Below are 23,313 nucleotides of genomic sequence, written 5' to 3'. Positions count from 1 at the left end.
GCAAGGTTTTTTAAATGCTAATCCCTAACTATAACATGTGTGAAACCTATGGTTTTTTCAGTGAATATATATATATATATATATATATATATATATATAAAAGAAAGAGGGTTGCCCCACTGAAGCCATCACACACAAAGGGGAATACCTCACAAGTGCCACAGGCGGCCATAATCACAGCGATCCTGCTTTGCTTCAAAAATTAAGCCAAACGCGTTTCGAGTAACCTCATACCCTTGTTCACTGGCAGCTTGTCATTCCTCAATGAGGCACGGACACAGGAAAACTGTTGTGGGACACCTGATTTATTTAAATATGTAAGTCCCGCCCCATTGGGCGCTGGCATTGTGGTTAAAGTAGTTCCCAAAATACATGCCATACTCAAAGTCCCATAATTCCCCATGTGGGTATTTACATAGTCCGTAGTATTTACAAGCATAACTGAGTCTTTTCCCAAGTGGGTGAAGCAATAAGTTGGCTCGTTGCAATCCAAGCCAATATGATCCTGTGGCTCAGGACCCCTTTGTTCCAATATAGGCTCGAGTTTGCGAGCACTATGGATCCGCTGTCTCAAGCGGCGGGGCGGCTTCGCGGCTGGACACACCGCTATACACAAAAGAAAGAAGGTTGCCCCACTGAAGCCATCACACACAAAGGAGAATACCTCACAAGTGCCACAGGCGGCCATAATCACAGCGATCCTGCTTTGCTTCAAATATTAAGCCAAACGCGTTTCGAGTAACCTCGTACCCTTGTTCACTGGCAGCTTGTCATTCCTCAATGATGCACGGACACAGGAAAACTGTTGTGGGACACCTGATTTATTTAAATATGTAAGTCCCGCCCCATTGGGCGCTGGCATTGTGGTTAAAGTAGTTCCCAAAATACATGCCATACTCAAAGTCCCATAATTCCCCATGTGGGTATTTACATAGTCCGTAGTATTTACAAGCATAACTGAGTCCTTTCCCAAGTGGGTGAAGCAATAAGTTGGCTCGTTGCAATCCAAGCCAATATGATCCCGTATATATATAAATGTATGTATGTATATATATATATATATATATATATATATATAACAAAGCTCCTCTCGCTTCTCCCTCGAATCCGGAGGTTCGTCGCGTCAAGAAACACAGCACCACAGGAGACACTCGATTAGTGTTTATTTTCGAATAAACATGAAATAACACGCACAGGAGACGGTCGACGCGTTTCGGCACTCGGCCTTCAACTGGACCATAGAGTCTCGGTGTCCAGAGTGTACATTTAAAGAAACATTACAATAATGGAAAGTGAAAACATACTGGACAAAATTGCATCGTAAGTTGAGATATGTTTTTTTAAAGTAAAACATGATTTAAGGCAAATGACTACGACAGATTATCCACTATTAGAGGTGATGACATTTTCTAAAAATAAAACAGTTATTTAATTCAAGGTTTGGCAATTGGGATATAGGATAAATCAGAATCACGGTAAAGTACCTTAATTGATGATGAGCCATCGGTTATTAATAGTTAAACCCTTCTATGTGATGAATGCATATAAGATTAGTGGTTTTTTAATAATTTTCAAACACTCACTCAAGTGTTTCTATACTCATCAACTTACTTTCTCATATAGTATGAGGTAGTGTTCTTATGGTGATACCAATTGATTATCATGGGGTTATAGTGGATTCGGCTCAGTGCTATCCTAAAAACTTTTTCATTTGCTACAAAAAGATTCATGTGAATTAATGTCACCAATAGTTATAAAATAAAAAGAGAGAAAGAGGGCAAGAAAAACAATGGATACCTCACATTTACAAATTAGATCAACATTGAATGTGTTACGAACTTTGTTCAAGTACCATTGGTGAATAATAAATTCTAATACTTCATAGGTGCACATGCAGTTCAGCATCCAAATTATGTCCTAATGGGTTTTCAGTGCCCATTAGTAGGATCATTCTTGACTCCGCTCTTCTCAACTCAAGAGTTCTGTTTCCACCCCGCTCTTTCTGTTTAATGATTTTAATCCCAGAATATTTTAGTTGGTGCAATCACTGGAGTGGGATTCAAAAAAATGTTTGGCCATGGAATATGTGAAGTCTTTATTTTTGATGGCGCGAAGATGTTGCAGAATGCGGAGTTTGAGTTTGTTAATTGTGCTTCCTATGTATAGTTTTGGACATGGACATTTCAATATGTAAATTACGAATTTAGATTCACATGTGATGTGGTCTTTGATTTTTTCTTTATGGCCATTTTGTAATTGGTATGAGGTGATGTTTTTACCATGTTCACACGCCTTACATTTTGAACACTTCCAGAATCCCGGTGTGTTTAACCAGGTTGTAGTGGTTAACAATTTAGTTTCAAAATGGCTGTGTGTTAGAATATCTCCCAGAGAAGCAGTTTTTCTATAAGTGATTCTCGGTCTGGGTGACAGAATTTTCTTGACAGTCTCATCTAGCAGCAGTATTTCCCAGTGTTTTCTTACAATTTTTTTTAATTCATTGCTTTGATTGTTAAAATCAACTATGAGCCTCGATGTTGTGGCGGTATCACCTTCATTAGATCTGTGACTTGCCAAGTTGGTTTGGAGTAATTCATGTCTGTTTTTGTCTTTTACTCTGTTTTTTGCAGTCATTATTACATCCAAGGGATACCCTCGTTGTAAGAACCGTTGGCTCATTTCTTCTATTTGTTGATTAAAGTCTGAGAGTTCTGAACAATTCCTTCTGGCTCTTAACATTTCCCCGTAGGGGATACTCCATTTAAGTTTTATGGGATGTCCACTGTTTGCATGGAGGATGCTGTTGCTAGCGGTTGGTTTTCTATGCATTTTGGTACAAAATTTACCGTTCAGTATATAAACCTCGACATCCAAAAATATAATGTTTGTCACACTGGTAGTGTAGGTGAAAGTTAGTTGAAATCTATTGATGTTAAGAGATTCAAGAAAGTTCATAAAGTTGTCCATATCGCCTTCCCAAATGATGAAGAGGTCATCTATATATCTAGACCAGAACTTTATGTTCTTCGCTCGTTCATCCTCTAAAACTTCAGTTTCCCATATGGCCATGAGGAGATTGGCATAAGTCGGGGGAAAAGACGTCCCCATCGCAGTCCCTTGTTTTTGCAGGACGTTATGTGTCAGGCAGTATGTGAGCATTTGTATTAGCATGTCGGAGTGTTCCAAAAAACAAATTGCTCTAGTGTCAAGGAACTGTTTTACTGCTGCTACTCCATCTGAGTGGCGAATGGAGGTGTAAAGAGAAGAGACATCTATGGAGGCCATGATGTAATTTTCTTTCCACTGTAGTTGATCAATTTTTTGTAAGAAATCCATTGTATCCCTCAAATAGGATGGTAAAGCTGTAACATAATTCATTAGAAAGATATCTATAAAACGGGATGTAGATTCTAATAAGGAACCGATGGAGCTGACAATGGGTCTGCCTGGCGGGTTTATGATCGATTTATGGATCTTGGGTAAAAAATAAATGGTTGCCGTGATAGGATGATCAGTTTTCAATTATAGATATTCTTCCAAATCAATGAGATCTCTCTCTTTCCAGGCCAAAAGTTTCTTGTGATATTCATCTGTCCAATTCATGATGGGATTTTTTGTGAGTTTCTCATAATGTTCCTCATTGTTTAATTGTCTGTTGGCTTCTTTGATGTAATCGTCGCAATTTTGAATGACGATGTTACCGCCTTTATCTGAGGCTTTGGTGATGATATTCAAGAGTGAGGTTCCACGTCTTTCTCTTATTTACTTGCTTTTTTGTAGATGACATAGGGCAATTGGTGGACATTTTGTTGATCTCCTCCACCATAATTTATATATATATATTCACTGAAAAAACCATAGGTTTCACACACGTTATAGTTAGGAATTAGCATTTAAAAAACCTTGCAAATTCACTTAAAAAACCATAGGTTTCACACATGTTATAGTTAGCTGGACATTTCACTCGTGAAAAACCATTGAAATTCCCCCGTTATAGTTACTGAAGGCAACTATAACTCACGCGACCGCAATCCTCTGCTGATGACGTCAGATATTACATCACTGTATTTAGACACTTATTTACCCATGTCTTCTTCCATTAATTTTTAGCTATACATATATTACAAATAATTTTTTTTCAGAAAGACACATATGTCATCAGTGATGTAATATCTGACGTCATCAGTAGAGGATTGCGGTCGCGTGAGTTATAGTTGCCCGCACTAACTATAACGGGGGAATTTCAATGGTTTTTCATGAGTGAAATGTCCAGCTAACTATAACATGTGTGAAACCTATGGTTTTTTAAGTGAATTTGCAAGGTTTTTTAAATGCTAATTCCTAACTATAACGTGTGTGAAACCTATGGTTTTTTCAGTGAATTTGTACGGTTTTTTAAATGCTAAGTTATGTTTTTATTATTATTTTTTTTTTAAGGTTTTTTTTTTTAAGGTTTTTCACCGTGCGAGTGTCGTGCATAGATACTATTATCTACTGGCGGTCGCCAGTAGATAGTTATAGTTAGGACTGTGTTTCCATAGGAAATCCGCAACATTCTATTTGGAATAACTTTGGCGCCGGTTGACGAATCCTCGCGAAATTTTCATAATAGGTGGGGTGCTCCACTCCGCTCTTACCCTGAAAGTCTCGGGGGGATTCGTCAAGCGGGGGCTGAGAAAAAAGGGGGGTCCCAAAACACGTTTTCTCATGCAATTTTCCATAGGGAGCTTTAGTCCAAGGTACAGCCCGAACGGCTGATCAGAATTACTTGAAATTTGGCAGAGAGGTAGTCCTCAGCTCAGGGAAGTGCCTTTTGCAGGTCTGGTGTCAATCTGTTCAGTAGTTCCTGAGAAAATCAAAAGTAAAATCATATATATATGTGGGCGGAGCCTAACCACACATCTCATCCTGAGATCTGATTGGCTGTCAGCACTTCATCCAAGAAGTGTTGGCAGCCATCTTGGGACCAATATACATGATAGCACCTCATTAAAAAGCATTGCAGTTAATAGAAGGTTTTAAGACTTTAGTTACATTATAAATCATTTGTTGATGGTACCATACTCATTTTAGGAATTGTGGTATGTTCTAAGGTGATTTCACCATGTGAAAAAGCCTTCTGCTGGGATATCATGATTGCGAGAAAAATATTTTCTCATGCTTTTCCCACAGAGGTTTGGAAGGTGATCTATAACCTAAACTGAGAACTTATTTTCTGTAAATTCACATTATCTTTCTCAGTCAAGTGAGAATGAAGTCTGACATTCTCAGCAAAACATGTACATCCAACAAGGGCAGAGACTGTCAGTTGATTGCTTTGTGTTCTACTGCAGCTTCCCAGTGTTCCAAAGAACAACTAGAGCGCTAACAGTCCTACTTATGATAAACGTATGGCACACCGAAAGCCATCTTGCTTGGATTAAAGTGGTAACTCTTAAAACATTTAATTTAAGAAGGAACAAAAGGAGGGGGTTCATTTTTCCATAACAAGTATGATTAGTGCTGCAGAAAGAAAAACTAGGGCACATTTTGACTTCTGAAATCCTCTTTTATTTCATTAAATAATTCTGACATGCAGACTGAAACATGCACTTTCAATACCAGCAGCAGTTTTCCCTGGTGGGCAGTAGCTTTACTACAGTGATCTAATGAGCAAAAAGAGTGCTAACATTCTGAATTTATGGCAAATGTGTGACACATCTGAATGCCTTCTTGATGGAATCAAAGTAAAAAACTGAAAGTATTTCCTACTGAGGAGACTGCAGTAAATGAGGAAATTAGGAAACTTCATAACAAATAAGTCTCCCAAGATGGCCACCAGAGACAAAAGAGCCCAAATGTAGCCCAAATATCACCCAGATGTAGCCCAAGTATAGCCCAATGACAGAATGTCCCAGAGTGTTCTTAAAAACAACTAGAGCGCTTACTGTCTTCATTATGACAAAAGTATGGCACACCTGAAGCCATCTTGATTGGAATAAACTGGTAACACTTAAAACATTTCATTTAAAAAGGAACACAATGAGGGGGTTCATTTTGCCATAGAAATTATGATTAATGCTGAAGAAAGAAAATGAGGGCACATTTTGAGTGACTTCTCAAATCCTCTTCTATTTCATTAAAAAATTCTGACATGCAGACTGAAACATGCACTTTTAATACCAGGAGCAGACTTCCATGGTGAACAGTAGTTTTACTACAGTGATCTAATGAGCAGCTAGAGTGCTAACTTTCAGAATTTATGGCAAATGTGTGACATATCTGAATACCTTCATGATGGAATCAAAGTAAAAAACTGAAAGCATGTCCTACTGAGGAGACTGCAGTACATGAGGAAATTAGGAAACTTCATAACAAATAAATCTCCCAAGATGGCCACCGGAGACAAAAGAGCCCAAATGTAGCCCAAAATCACCCAGATGTAGCCCAAATATAGCCCAATGACAGAAGTGTGCAAAACACTTATTATTTTGTGTTTTTGCAGTGTTATATAGTGCAGACTTGTCAGGTATTGGAGTGCTTTACATGAGCATTGATTACATCACACAAGAACAAATTCATTTTGGTTGTAGACATGGGGAGACTAAGTGATTTGACCAGAATCACAGAATGTCGAGCTGAAGCAGAAACTCCAACCTGGTTCCCCAGTTGCAAAGTCTGCAGTTCTGGAAGTAACACCACATCCTCTCCCCTAAGTGCAACATTTAATCAAGTGGTCAACTGGATAAAAAAACATAAAAATAACAAATAATTTAAAAGTGCTTTGTAGCTATTTGAAAACTCAGAAAATATGTCCTTATTTTAGTCTTTTAGAGCACTAACCATAATTTTGATGCCAATAAGACCCTCTCATATATGTAATTTCTAAAGGAAATGCTCTAGGTATTACAGTTTTGATTACATCAAGATGACGTCAGGCGTTCCACACTTTTGTAATAAATATAGAATGTTAGCAATCTAGTTGTTCATTAGGATACTGTTGAGAGGCAGAGGCCAGGGGCACGGACTCTGAAAATTGAAGGCAGGTAGGAGGGTGCAAAGGCAACAATTTAACCACACTGAGCAGGCAGGAAGGGCCGTGGCAGCACAACAGACTATGGAGGGCAGTGGAAAGGGGGGCAGGAGCAACAAACCAACAATACAGGACTTGCAAGAGAGGCTATGGCAATGTAATAGACCATTGTGGGCAGAAGGAAGAGGTAATGGTAGTACAACCATACATGCCAACAGACCCGATTCAGCCAGGAAACGTCCAATGTTTTTAAGCTCAAATGGGCTTTATTTGATCTGTCTCCTGTCTACAATCTCCTCTTTTTTAATGTAACTCAAAGGGGAAAATCAATACCCCAGTTTTTTTTCAAAATCTCCCTCTTACCAAGTTCAAAATGTTCGCAAGTATGGTACATTGGATCATGGAAGGAAATGGGGTAGGGACATGGACTTGGATAACAGAGGACAGGAGGGACATGGAGAGGTGCACCAAACTGACCCTGCAGGGCAGGCATCAGGGTTTGCAGCAGCACAATACACCACACACCACACAGGGCATGCGGGACGAGAGTGCAGCACAACAATCCATAGAAAGCAAGAGGGGGGGGACAGGACCATGCACATGGACAACAGAGAACAGAGGGGCAAGAGGCAATGGTAGCTAGCTGACCATAATGGACAGAAAGGAGAGAAAGCTGCAGCATAACAGACCATAAAGGGCAGGAGGGACGGATCAGGGGCATTACAATGGAACAGACAAGCCAGGAGGGAGGGAGTAGGGGTCTGCACATGTAAACAGAGGGCTGGGGGCAAGGGGGCAGGGCAGGAGCAGCAAGATGGCCATGGAGGTCAGGCAGGATGGGCACTAGAAGCAAGACACACCATGAAGAGCAACAGTGAGACTGTGATGGCATACACACAGACCATGGAGGGAAGGTGGGAGGGGGTCATGGGCAGCTAACTGACTACACAGGGAAGGTGGGAGGGGCCATGGTAGCACAGAAGACCATGCATGGCAAGTGGGAGGGTTAGTGGCAGCACAATGGCTATGATGGGCAAGAAGGAGGGTGCAGGGGAATGCACAAAGGACGATGGAGGATAGAAGGGAGGGTCAGGACCTGTGCACAGACAAGAAAGTTCAGGGGAAGGGGCCTCACAACAGACCGCATGGGGCAGGCAGGAGGAGCAGTTGCAGCACAACAGACCAGGGAGGGCACAAGGGTGTGGCAGTACAATGGACCATGTAGGACAGGAGGAAGAGGATAGGGGCATGGCATGTGGACAGGCAGGGTGGAGGTGGCAGGGACAGGTTACAGTCATCTGACAATGCTAGGCAGGTGGGAGGGGAGTGGCAGCTCAACAGAACACTCAGAGTAGATAGGAGTGGCAGGTCCATGGAACATGGTGGGCAAAAAGGATGGAGCAGGGGCATGCACAAAGACATCGGAGGGCAGGGGGAAGGAGAATAGGGGCAGCAAGCTAAGCACAGAGTTTAAGCAGGAGTTCAATGATGGGGCATAGAATTGGGCAATGGAGGGCAGGAGGAGGGGACTGGTACATCATACTAAATTGAGGGCAGTGGCAGCACATCAGACCATGCATGGCAGGAGGGAGGAGGCTAGTCCATGGATTCACACAACAGAGGATAGGGAGGAGGGGTATGGGGCAGCAAGCTAACTGTTCAGAGAAGGCGGGTATTAGGAACTTTATTGTTTTTAAAACGTGTGTCTGTGCGAACTACTTAAAATATGAACAAGTATGCAGCATAATCTCACTTTTATTCAGGAAGAAGAGGACGTTTGTGACTCCGGGCTCACTTGGCAGAAACACCCCCTGACCCTCCACCCCCTATCGCAAAATGTAATGCCCCTGAAAAGGGTAGGTGAACACAGTGTTATATAGAACATAGTCCTGAGAGCACGATTGAAAATGAAAACTAGATATAGTGTATGGTATAAACTATGCACCAAAAAGTGTGATATAAGATGAACCGGGCGTGAAATATAATATGCAATACATTGTGTGCAATGACAGATTCATTGGAGAGCGCGAGATAGCACAGGCACTAGCGCGTGCTATGCGATGTGCGCCTTGGAGTGTAATATGCACAGGGCAGTGTTGTGTAACCTAACTAGTCTCTAAAGTTGTAATATAAAATATGTGCTGGGGAGTGTAACGTTGCATATGCACTGTGACAAAGATATGGTTCCCAGATTGTAATATGTATGGCATAGCACTGTGCGTTATAACATAGGCATCGAGGAAGGCACGTTAGATGGGGCAATATAACCCGTGCGAAGACAAGTGTGGCATGACATATTCACGGGGTGGTGTTACAGTGCACATGGGCTAGAGAGTGTCATAGCATATGCACTAGCTGGTGGAATACAACACAGAGGTGTGTGGCACTCGGCAGGCAATGGTGGGTGTAACACAGCATTGGGCTCTGCCAGGAGCGCGCTGTGACTCTCAAGTGATGTTCGTCCCCTTTCCAGAGAGTAAAATAAAAAGTATTACACATCCGGCAGTGGATGTGTGTTTTATTAACCATGAGGGGGGTTTCTTACATAGTTTTGGTCTAATTTTTGTCGAATCCCCTTTGAATGGCTTGGTGTGCATGTGTATTAAATGTGCCCGTCAATAGCTACCCATGTTTGTATAAATAAACGACAAGGGTGTCTACCGGGATTAGGCACGGTAGGGCATCAGACATGTCAGAGATTCACTAGTGGTGTAAATACATTCCACGTGGATTCATTGTATGCATAGTCGCCTTTTAATGAATATCACGCAAATCGTCATGGTGATTGGTACGTACGGTTTGTCCAGCATGTCCTAGGTGTGTCTATAAATATATATTTTTTAAAAATAATAAAAAACGGTGGCCGGCCCTGGGGATTGGGGTCAAAAAAATATAATTAGGAGACAGGTCCTGGGGGATGGTGTCATCAGGGCCAATAAATTAGAATAAGAAGGGGAACCACACAGCCCCCCTTCTTAAAAAATTAAAATAAATAAAAGACTGGCATCGTGCCGGAGGCCATGCCCCCTCCTTGCAGCACTCTGCAAACGCGCCCCCTGGCGAGTTGTAAGTTGGTGAATTAATTCCTCTTCAATACTGATGGTCCCTGAGGGCCAACTAGCCCAACAGGCATCTCCAGTATGCGCCAGCAAGCTGCGCTGCAGACAGGTGTTCTGAGGCCAAGCCCCTTTTTACACCTCTCTGCAACGCAGCTCTGTGGCGCTTACTGGAGGTACCTAGTGGTCTAGTTTGACCCTAGGGACCCTTAGGATTCAAGGGGACCTAATCTCTCAACTTAGAACAGCCACAGGGCACGTTTACACAGTGGTGAAGGGAGGGGACGGGGCCTGAGGTGACGTGTGCAACCACGCACTATGGCACGTTTTAAATTGAGGATATAATTTCCCTTCAATACTGAGGGCCCCTGGGGGCTAACTAGCTCACCAAGTGCTTCCAGTAAGCACCACTGAGCTGCATTGCAGAGAGGTGGTCCAGGCTGTGCCACTTTTTACACCTCTCTGCAACGCAGCTCTGTGGCACTTACTGGAGGTACCTAGTGGGCTAGTTGGACCCTAGGGACCCTCAGGATTCAAATGAACTTAATCTCCCAACTAAAAACGGACACAGGGCGTGTTTACACAGTGGTGAAGGGAGGGGACGGGGCATGAGTTAACGTGTGCAAAAACCCCCTGTGGCCTGTTTTAAGAGGTAGTTTTAATCCCCCTGCCCTATTATATACTAGGGGCTTACAGAGGAGGTCATGCTAATCACAGGGGGACCCCAACGCATAATGTTCCCTAGTGTATGTAGGTGTTTTCACTGTATTCTAAGTGTCTTTTAACATAGCACCGGCTCTAGGACTGGTTAGTCAGACTCAGTTACCACCAGTATCCGTCTGAAAAAGTTGAGGGTACAGGATGATTTTGCAACAAGTATTCTTTCTGCTCTTCTTTTTGTTCTTTCTGCACGTTATCCTTCTTCCTGCACTTTTCTTCGTCTTTGAGGACTTCTGTTGCTTCTTTCTGCACTTCTTTTTTTTCTTTCTGTGCATTTTTTCTTCTTTCTTCACATGTCCTATCTCTGTAGGCATAGTTATAAATTAGCATTTAAAAAACCTTTGAAATTCACAGAAAAAACCATAGGTTTCAGGCACGTTATAGTTAGGAATTAGCATTTAAAAAACCTCAGAAATTCACTGAAAAAACCATAGGTTTCAGGGGTGTTATAGTTAGCTGGACTTTTCACTTGTACAAAACCATTGAAATTCCCCCGTTATAGTTAGTTCAGCTAACTATAACTCGCGCGCCCGCAATGCACTGCTGATGACGTCACATATTACATCACTCATGACATGGTCAGTGACATCACTCATGACATCACTGATGACATCTCAAATGACATCACTGATGACATCATCCTTGTGTAAGAGTGGCAGACCTCCTCTCCCCCTAATATAACCTTTGATACACACATTCAAAAACTAGAAACTAACATTTTCAAAACAATGGACATACCAATATCAATTTCTGAGGTTTTTTAAATGCTAATTCCTAACTATAACGTGCCTGAAACCTATGGTTTTTTCTGTGAATATATATATATATATATATGTATGAGACTGCTCCAGTTTGACAGGCCAGGTAAAAGCATGGTATCGGTATATCGATGACCTGTTCATTGTCTGGGAGGGAACCACTGAATCAGCGGAAGAATACATTGAGGTTCTTAATACAAACAACCTTAATCTACACTTTTCGGGTACAGTAAGTCCAGTGGCAGTGGACTATCTGGACCTGAAGGTGTTCATTTCTGAAGGTAAATTAGAAACAGCCTTGTATCGTAAGGCTACAGCGGGGAATTCAATCCTTTTCGCGACCAGTAACCATCCCCCAAAACTAATACAGAGTATACCATATGGGGAGCTCTTACGATTAAAACGGAATAGTTCCAGAACTTGTGATTTTTGAATTGGCAGCTAGAGAATGTGTAAATAGATTTCGTATCAGAGGATATGGACAGGCATTACTGGAGAAAACACTCAATAAAGTCAGGGGCATACCTAGACAAGACTTGCTAGAAGAGAAGACGGTCATAAGAAAAGATACCGTCGATTCACATGAAGGTAAATTCAGAATGATTACGACATACTCTGCAGAGTCCAACTTCTTGAAAAAGATGCTTAATAAAAATTGGCACATTTTGAAAAGCGATGCTATCATAGGGGAGGACATCCCAGATTATCCAATGATAACCTTTAAAAAGGCGAGGTCATTAAAGGATAGATTGGTTAACAGTCATTTAACGAAACCATCACCACAGCAGGGCACTTTGAAACACATGCAAGGTTTCTTTCCGTGCGGTAAGTGTAAGGCTTGTTCTAACAGCCATAGAGTTCTCAATTACACTATACCCAATGTGAATCTGAAAAGGCCCATCAAAAAGTTTTTAACCTGCAGTACCCCCTATGCAGTCTACTGTCTCGTTTGTCCGTGTGGCCTATTGTACATAGGCAGCACGATTCACTCCTTGAAAATCAGAATATTAGAACACAGGAGGGCGATATTGAAAGGAGATGCTTCATACCCTGTAGTGAGACATTATGAAGATAAGCATCCAAATTGTAAGAATGTTTTACAGTTTTTTGGTCTAGACTTTGTCCCAGAAAATATTAGAGGCGGCGACCGCCTGAAGAAACTGCGGAGGTTAGAATCACGTTACATCATCGACCTTCAGTCTAAGTTTCCGTCAGGTCTTAACAGCAATGAAGAGTTGTCAGTACATTTGGGAAATTAATATTCTTGTCTGGATATTCAATGGAGGTTTTATGAACTTTGTCTTCTGATTGTAGCAACCTGCTGTTGTAGGCTTCTTCGATTATCCCATTGCTGTTTGTGTTGAGACTAGATGCATTGCATTGTATATGAAATTAATCAGTTTTGACAGCCATTGCAAGCCGATACACGGCATTATTAAGAGCAACGCCGATACACGGCTTAATCATGAATAGAGGTGGTGTGGCGGACATCTTTTAGTGATATACTAATTAGGTGCAGTAATTACTCCCAGTGAATATTGTAGCGATAGGATCAATTCCTTGAATCTGGGACCGCCCTCGAATTTAAATGTGTATATATTGTATATATTGTATAATTTACACTGTATGTATGTACATAGGTGCATTACAAGATGGCGCCAGTAATCCCACTGACACTGCACGCTGTCCTCTGTCTATGTCTACTATGTTGTGACACGTGGAGATAGCTATGTATAAAATATGGCGTTTCCCGGTGTGCCGTTAACACCGAGGAAGGCAGACCGCCGAAACGCGTCTGTTCCGGAAATAAAGACCTGTTGCCACGCCACCCGTGAGTGCTTGCATTCTTTATATTTGAAAGGATTTGGAGCGATAATATATATATGTATATATATATATATATATATATACATATATATATATATATATTATATATATATATATATATATATATATATATATATATATATATATATAGGTTTTTGGCATCGTATCTAGCTGCCGTGTCGAACGAATATATATATATTATATACTGGCAGTCGCCAGTAGATAGTTATAGTTAGGACCGTGTTTCCATAGGAAATCTCAAAATTCTATTTTGAATAACTTTGGCACCGGATGACGAATCCTCGCGACATTTTCAGAACTAATGGGGCGCTCCGCTCAGCTCCTACCCTAAAAGTCTCGGGGGGATTCGTCAAGCGGGGGCCGAGAAAAAAGGGGGGTCCCAAAACACGTTTTCCCCATGCATTTTCCCATAGGACCTTTAGTTGAAGGTACAGCCCGAACGGCTGAACAGAATTACTTGAAATTTGGCAGAGGTAGTCCTCAGGTCAGGGAAGTGCCTTTTGCATATATGGAGTCAATCTGTTCAGTAGTTCCTGAGAAAATTGCATTTAAAAGCACATACATATCTATAGCCGCGCACCCTAACATGCGCGAGCGTAATTCTGATTGGTGGTTACATGTTAGTCAACGTTCGAATCGGTCGAAATCAGGAAGTGTCGGCCGCCATTTTGTTTGTTGTGGGTGCGAGAGTGAAAAAGAGAGGTGGCAAACGTGAAAAGGGGGCAGGGTAGAGAGTTCCTGACCACCTAGCCTTTGTCAGGGGGTCCCTAAAGGACCCCGAAGGGTGAAAAAACCTTTTTTTAAATTTTTTTTTAAATTGCGGGATGCGCGCACGGTGAAAAAACATAAAAATTTTTTTTTTTAAATAGTTAGGAATTAGCATTTAAAAAACCATACAAATTCACTTAAAAAACCATAGGTTTCAGGCACGTTATAGTTAGGAATTAGCATTTAAAAAACCTTGCAAATTCACTTAAAAAAACATAGGTTTCACACATGTTATAGTTAGCTGGACATTTCACTCGTGAAAAACCATTGAAATTCCCCCGTTATAGTTAGTGCGGGCAACTATAACTCACGCGACCGCAATCCTCTGCTGATGACGTCAGATATTACATCACTGATGACATATGTGTCTTTCTGAAAAAAAAATATTTGTAATATATGTATAGCTAAAAATTAATGGAAGAAGACATGGGTAAATAAGTGTCTAAATACAGTAATGTAATATCTGACGTCATCAGCAGAGGATTGCGGTCGCGTGAGTTATAGTTGCCTACAGTAACTATAACGGGTGAATTTCAATGGTTTTTCACGAGTGAAATGTCCAGCTAACTATAACATGTGTGAAACCTATGGTTTTTTAAGTGAATATATATATATATATATCTCGATATATGACGGATCCTTCCATAGCTCAATATTATAGTTAGGTGGACATTTCACTCGTAAAAAAACAATGAAATTCCACCGTTATAGTTAGTTCAGATAACTATAACTCGCGTGACCGCCACTTTATCACAAGAATGATGTCATCAGTGATGTCATGAGTGATGCCACTGACCATGTCATGAGTGATGAAATATGTGACGTCATGAGCACTGGATTGCGGGCGCGCGAGTTATAGTTATCTGAACTAACTATAACGGTGGAATTTCATTGTTTTTTTACGAGTGAAATGTCCACCTAACTATAACATGTGTGAAACCTATGGTTTTTTAAGTGAATATATATATATATATATATATATATATATATATATATATATATATATATATATATATATATATATATATATATATATATATATATATATATATATATATATGTTATTTGTAATTCATCTGCTGTAAGAAGCTGCATGGGGACTACCCTATGAGTATGATGATGAAGAAAAGTTCTGTGTTGCGAGATGTTGCAAGGGGAAGCACTCTATGGAGTGTAGTACCCCATGGAGTTGTGGGTGATATTCACAAGTTTCACCTGAGTGGTGCGGGTGATAACCACGGTTTGCCCAAGTCGTCCTTTTTCAACAAATGGGAAGATTTGACAGGTGTGTTGTGCAGGATGTAGAGTACTTTTGTGATTGTTTTTATGGTACATTTTACTAATTTTCAGTGCAATGAATTTGGTCTGTGTTGTGTTTGAAGAATGATAGTGTTTAATGTAGTTCCAGTGTTTTGTAGACAAGGACTTCTATCCTCTGAGTGGTCTGGTTTTAATGGTGTATTGTTGGACAGTTCTAGTGGTTGCTTGTTGTGTTGCATCTATAATTTTTCAGTATGGGTTAACTGACTGCTATAAACATTGTGTTCTGATGACATTCTGAAGTTTTATGGTGCAGTTTCCAGAGGGGATGGTACTGGGTCCACATTAAGTGCGTTGTTCAGTGTGACCCTTCGCCATGATGATCTGGCTAGCTAGTGTGACTGGGTGTTGGGCAAGGTGCAGTATTTGGCTGCACTTTTGTGTGTTAAAGTGTGGTTTATAGAGCATAATGTCTTTCTGGGGTTGTGTGTATTGCTTGTGGAAAATGAAGAAAGGTTGAGAGTTGTGTCTTTGTCACATGTATAGTTTAGTAATGTGTGATGAATGTCTGGAGAGATTGTGTATGAGTGCAGTTGTGATAATAGGCTTTTCTGGAGTCTTGCCAAGAGAGGTTTGAGTTAAGGTGAAATTAGGTTAGGCTTTCTGTATTTGTTTTGTACCTTGAATGTGCAAACTTACGATTGATGGAGAATCCCTTTGCTGAAGGAAACTGGTGGGTTCTGTATCTTTGCTGTCGCATGGCTAAGCATTTGTGACTACCTGTACTGTGTGCATAAATGCTGTATGGTGTCATTGTGAGTCTGCAGGCATGTGGTGGTAGGGCCCCATGTCTGAGGAGGTGAAAAGACTTGCACATTTTTGACTGCTGTGCAATGGTAGCCTAGCTGTTGTCATGTTTATTTGTTTGACATGAGGTGAGAGAAGTCTCATGCCTTGATCCGTCACAGAGTTCTGTGACTGCTATATGTTGTTGTTGTGTTTCTCTATGGGTATGGAAGAGCTTAACAGGTTGTTTTTGGGGGAATGTGCAAGCTAGACATATTTGAGATTGAGTGATTGTGAATGACTGTGCCTGTATGCTATATGAAAGGAATGACTGTTCTGTGTATAGTTGTTTGTAAGTAAGGGAGGTGTGTAGTATCTTGTGTGTTCCCATTCTCTGTATGACTGACCGAGTGATTAGAATGCTGAGGATGGGATTTTGAGAGTAAATGATGTAACAGATTATTGATGTGTAGTCTGCAGTAGAAGTTAGGAGAAAGGGACAGTTGGAGAGAGGATCGAGACCTGACAGGACCTACCTGCTGTTGGTATACGGTAACGGCCAAAAATTAAATAAAGAACGTACCTCCTACCTGAATAGCTGCAGACTCTTGTATGAAGACCCTGCCCGCTGACTTAAACAGGAATGTTTTTACATGGGGGCGTGGTTTACAGCCAACAGCATGAGGCAGCTTTTGACTGAGTCCATATCAGCTGCCTCAAGCATTATAAATCCTGTGTCACTGGGACAGGAACAATGACAGCTTCAAAACTCAATCTCAAGTCACTCAGATTTGCCCTGGACAATAACTTCACCCTCAAGGACCCCATTACCTAAAACACAAAGATGGATTGGGATCAGCTCTCCATTCTATAGAAAGAAAAAACGTTTCTTTCAGAAAGGGACTTCAGAACTGGTATTCATGCCCTCATATTCTGGATGGTGGTAATGGCCTGCTCCAAAGCCTCCCAGACTCCACACTGGCACCCCTTGAGGGCTCGAAGGAACCCCGTATATCTACAAAAGTATGATCCTATCACCCCCACCCTGATGGAACGTCATTGGCTCCCCTTCACATCCTGCATAATTTTCAAAAACAGCTGCATTATTTACAAAGCTGTTATGACTAGCACCCCTGCTTATTTTGCAAAAAAGTTCACCATAACTTGTGGTTCGCCGCACTCCCACAATAATGATAGCTCTGACTGAGGACTAAGAATTGTGTACAGGGAAAAACAAAGAAACAGGCCTTTTCTATTAATGTACCCAGGATTTGGAACAACATCCCAGTATCCATCAGGACCGTAGCAACACTTTTCCAAATTAGGAAACAGTTGAATAGACGCCTCATTAAACAATACTACATCACAATGCATAAATTGACCATAAACTGACTACCTCTCCTATTACTCATTGACCTTATGCTTCTCTTCGACACTGTACATCACTCTGCTGCCTTTTGGCAAGGCTCCCACTATAGAAATACTATATACCTTGGGGCAACCACATGCTCAAGTAGAGTCCTTGAAAAGAGCAGATTTTGGGGAGCTCTCCCGGCCCTCGGTGCACTGTCTTGGATGCAAGATTCCAGAGAAGGATGAGTTGGGAATTATGATGGTGGCACATGACAACATAGCAGCTGTGCCCGGCGCTTCAGATGAGAGGCAGCACTGTTGAGCTGGTGGCACAACAGGTCAGCAGCAGTGGAGTATATCACCTGAGGCTGTCAACTGATCAGAACATGCTTACAAGCTAGTGAGGAGCTTGATGAACTGACATTCTCTAGTCAGTGAGCAAACACTATTGTGTAGACAACTGATGGCAGAGCATCAATGTAGAAAGAAGCAGACCCAGAGTCAAAAACACTAGTGAGTGTGAAGAAATAGGAAAGGTTCACTGGAAGAAGGATTGGTGACCCTATGCTTGAAATTAGTGGCAGTGACAGGCGGTGAGTTCCCTAGTTCCTGCATCATCAGGCAACCTGGCCTTGAAGTGGGCCACGCGTCTTTGTGTTGGAAGGTGCTCCTGCCTAGCAGGCCCTCTTAGCACTTGTATATCAAAACCATGTGACCTAGAGGTCAGTGACTGTTATATTTACATGATGGTCTACAACACAGAAAACGTGGCTTAGTAAAGAAGTACACCATGCTACAGGATCTACTGTAGGAGTCAACACACAGTGAAATAGCCAGCCCCATGGCCAGGACTAACAGTGAAATATTTTGCGGAAACAAAGTGAAACTAGGTGTGAGAAACAACAGGTTGCTACAGTATTCAGTTAGTGTATGCTATGGGGAGAGATGCAAATCCCCCAAAAGATGTGACTCAGTTGAGCAAAGGTTCTATATCCCCACCACGTCAACAGGTATGGCTGTTAATCAGAAAACTAGAGACGCTGGATACAATATTTATGATCACATATTCCAAAAAGGAATGACGCATTGTGGTTTCAAGACTTTGTATTCTTTTAATCAAATATGAATCTACAGTCTAATGGCCTTATGTCCACATTCCAGCATATCACCTTCCTGATGGATGCCAGTATCTCCCACAGTCACTCTGTACACGGACAGGCATGGTGGTGAGCAGGCTGTCTATTAGCATGCAGAAGTTTCAACTGAAAATATCACAGTCTCCTAGGCTCCACAGCCACCAAATCAATCACCAGACTTCCCAGTAATTAGAGATTAATAGTAGTTATGCAAGCTCCCACAGTAAGAATAGTGTACAACTATCCTAGGGTAGATCTGGTACTGACTGGGCCAGGTCTGGCAAATAAGTTAAATCTAGAGAGGAAGGGTAGAGCATATCTTTTCTGTTTTTGTCCAGGGAATTTAGAATTAATTCTGGAACCAAAACTGATAGGACAAAGATTGAATACATGGCTCTGCATTTTTTAAAGAAAGACCCTAATCATCCTGACACAATTTTCAATTAATCAAGGATCAGGGTATCAACTCCATCATTTTCTAAGCTGTATGATAAGTTTAAATCCTGAATTAATAAGTTCTCCTTAAGGTGGTCTTCCCCAAAATTTCTTGCCCACTTACCTCCAATTTTGGATCGATTTTTTTGATTTTATTGGCCTTCGAACTCTGTATACTTTACCCCTGCGAACTAGAGGTAAAGTGCTTGTGCTCACTCCCCTTAACATTGTTTGATTGGCATATATCTAATTGACATATTTAATTTACTTACAAGTCCATTTTAGAGTTGGATAACAAATACCCAGGACCTATAAATTAAATGCTACCAGTGGGCTGACAGCACTTATTGTGCCACCCACCTAAGTAGCACTCTAAAACATGTCCCAGGCCTGCCATTGCAGCCTGAATGCACTGTCACACTGCAATGTCCATTTGCCATTTAAATCCCTTTGCCAAGCCCTTAACTCCCTTTATATTACATATAAGTCACCCTAAGGTACGCCCTACGTGGCCCATAGGGCAGGGTGCTGTGTAATTAAAAGGTTGAACATGTACTTTTATTTTTACATGTCCTGTTAGTAAAAAAACTAAATCTCACATTCAGTTTTCACTGCTGTAATTCCTAATGGAGAGGAGGTAGATATAAAATGCTTGGTACCTATAAAATTGTAATGATAAACACTATTTAATGGTAAAGTCAAACTTTTCATTACAATTTAGAAAATGCTATATTTAGAAAGTTTGCAAAAGAAACAATTGATGGACGGAATGCTGGACAATGCAAACATTCACCCCCAGTCACAAACATCTGGGTTTAATCCATCATTCTTTTTTCACCATACCACCCCAGTTTGGACCCAGCCATATGCAAATCAGTCTTGACCCTGTTCCTTGTGGGAACAGTCCAGCTCGAACTGCCAAGCCAGGTCCTCCCTGGACCGGAAACAAGCATCCTGGGACCGGTTTCAGGGCATCACCATTCATCAGCCAGGCTAGCTTGAATCCAGTGGTTTAGTGAGCATGGAACCCACGTCTGGGTATACCCTTCCCACTTAGGGCAACATATGCAAAAGAAACAATTGATGGACGGAATGCTGGACAATGCAAACATTCACACCCAGTCACAAAGATCTGGGTTTAATCCATCATTCTTTTGCTCACCACACCACCACAGTTTGGACCCAGCCATATGAAAATCAGTCTTGACCCTTTTCCTTGTGGGAACAGTCTAGCCCGAACTGCCAAGCCAGGTCCTCCCTGGACCGGAAACAAGCATCCTGGGACCGGTTTCAGGGCATCACCCTTCATCAGCCAGGCTAGCTTGAATCCAGTGGTGTAGTGAGCACGGGACCCACGTCTGGGCATACCCTTCCCACTTAGGGCGACACATTCAAAAGAAACAATTGATGAATGGAATGCTGGACAATGCAAACATTCACCCCCAGTCACAAAGATCTGGGTTTAATCCATCATTCTTTTGCTCACCACACCACCCCAGTTTGGACCCAGTCATATGCAAATCAGTCTTGACCCTGTTCCTTGTGGGAACAGTCCAGCCCGAACTGCCAAGCCAGGTCCTCCCTGGACCGTAAACAAGCATTCTGGGACCGGTTTCAGGGCATCACCCTTCATCAGCCAGGCTAGCTTGAATCCAGTGGTGAAGTGAGCACGGGACCCACGTCTGGGCATACCCTTCCCACTTAGGGTTACATATGCAAAAGAAACAAATGCTGGACGGAATGCTGAACAATGCAAACATTCACCTCCAGTCACAAAGCTCTGGGTTTAATCCATCATTCTTTTGCTTACCACACCACAGTGAAACCCCGAAACCGGTACTAGGATGCTTGTTTCCGGTCCAGGGAGGACCTGGCTTGTCAGTTCGGGCTGGACTGTTCCCATGAGGCACAGGATCAAGACTGATTTGCATATGGCCAGGTCTAAACTGGGGTGGCATGGTGAGCAAAAGAATTAGGGAACAATCTGCAAAGAGTACAATCAGGCAAAGAGCGGCAACTTCCCTCCTCCCTCTCCTGCACACCTGCAGTCCTGGAAGTCTGTCTGCAGAAGAAGAGGGGATGCTTGTGCATCGCAATTACTTGCTGCTCACCCGCCCCCCTCTCCTGTTCCCTGGCTGCGGTGCTTTAAGACCACGTTAGTGCCTGTTTTCCTTTTTAACTTCTCCCCACCTCCCTCAAGACCTACACTGTATCCCTGAGAGATTAGACAATCCCCCTGGGGCCGTATTATGCATTGTCATTGTTTGCGCCCGGTGCACCTTTTGAAAGGTGCACCGGACGCACACAATCACAATGTGCCCTATTATGTTGTATGCGCTGCGCCCAGAGCAGCCTTGAACTCACGCTGCTCTGGGGGCAGCACATTCATGTGAAAAGACGAAGCAGCTGCTCCGTGTTTTCATAGTGCCGGCCGCACCCGCCTACACTTTTACAGGGTAATAGAGATTCCCTTGCAGGCGGATGCAGTCAGTGACTGCACCTGGCTGTAAGAGGATGTCTGGGGGGTCCATGGGACCCCTTTTACCCCCTGCAGAGGGCTGCTGTCAGGAGGCGCACTGACAGTGCGCCAACTTTTAAATGACGCACTGTCAGTGCACCTTCTGAGGGCTTCTTTGACTCTATGCCCGTGTCTGTAATATGTCAAAGGAATTCCCTCATTTGCAGAGGGCACGCCCCTATGCAAATATGGGAGCACCGTCTGAAGGTAGCGCTGGTGCATTACGTGCGCCACTGCTATCAGTTTGATAGAGCAAGACGTACAAGCGTCTGCCCCCCCATCTATAATACCAATATGCCCCTGGGGCTCTCAAAGTGGGCGCAAACGCCCGTTGTGCACCCAGGGCAAAATATGTAATACGGCCCTTGGTCTGTAAATGGAGAACTGTGTTGTGTTATTAACACACAGAACTACCCCACACACAATTTTCATGTAATTAAAGTTGTAATAATGCACCGCCTTCCACGATGGAGCCTGAGAATGGGGGGCTGGACTGTTCTCTCCTCTTATTGTTTTGAGAAGTCTATGTCACCTGTGAACTCTAAGGAGGGCTTTGAGAAGATGGAATTCGTCATGTGGGGGGAGTTTTGTTGTGTGCATTCTTTAGCAACTCATGCACTTTGGCTCGATCTCTTAAGCAGGTCTGGTGGTTGTTTGTGTACTGGGCTCAGGCTTCAGCCACTGTCTCTGTCAGAAAATATGTGAGACCTGGTTTGAAAAGAATAACACTATGCTGTGAAGAAATTTGTATAAAAGCCTTGTATGAACATGGAATTGACCCGCACACAGGTGCACACATTAAGTGTTCAAAGTAAGATTGCGTGCATGCACGTATTATGCTATGACCACAAATCAATGGACATAACTTTGCAGAACACCTGAGCACTGATTTCACCTGATTGACTGACCTTGGTAAAAGGGTTTGAATCAGCCTCTCCAACTAATCGCTTTTACCGCCTTGAATGTAGAAGGGGCATTTAGAAAAGAATGGCCACTCTGAGGTTATGCTAGGTAGTAAAACACTCGCCCCCATGATTGTGTTATTGATACTACCCACAGCGTAAATGCACGTTTACAAACCTGTCTTGGAAGTTAAGCCTGCCTGCTAGCAGCCAAGCTACCAAGGGTTGAGCATGGGAATAATTTTCTAAGACCTATTCTGAGCACTAGACTGTGTCAGTGGCCTTATTGCCAGTGGCAGATACACATTTTACACTAGATGAATCCATTTTCCAACATCGCCCGATTAGTTAAGATTGTGCGGGAGACATTTTTGTGTATATTTTTACAGAATTACAGGCCGCAGGTTCTCTTTTTTTATTATTTACATTTCAGCCCTGCACTCATAGATTGTGCATGTGTCTGCAGTCTCTTTCATTGACCTATACCACCACCCACCTGCTCTCCGGTGCACATCGCTTGCACTTTCCTTACTGAATCGCCCACAGAGGCCCCATTATGGTTCAATGTGCTCTAGTGTTTGGAATCCGGCTCACTGTACACAGCGGCCATTGTTGCGGATGCTAGCGTCCCTGCTTCACATATTTCAGCGCTCACCACCCGATAACTAAAGGTTGCACAGGAGGTGTTCATATGTATGATTTCATTGAATTACTGGTCACAAGTACTCTTTATTTTTATTTAAATTTAAATCTTGCCCTCA

This window comes from Triturus cristatus, chromosome 2_2 (assembly GCF_964204655.1).
Source record: "Triturus cristatus chromosome 2_2, aTriCri1.1, whole genome shotgun sequence".
Lineage (NCBI taxonomy): Eukaryota > Metazoa > Chordata > Amphibia > Caudata > Salamandridae > Triturus > Triturus cristatus.
Note: the sequence above shows the minus strand (reverse complement) of the source record.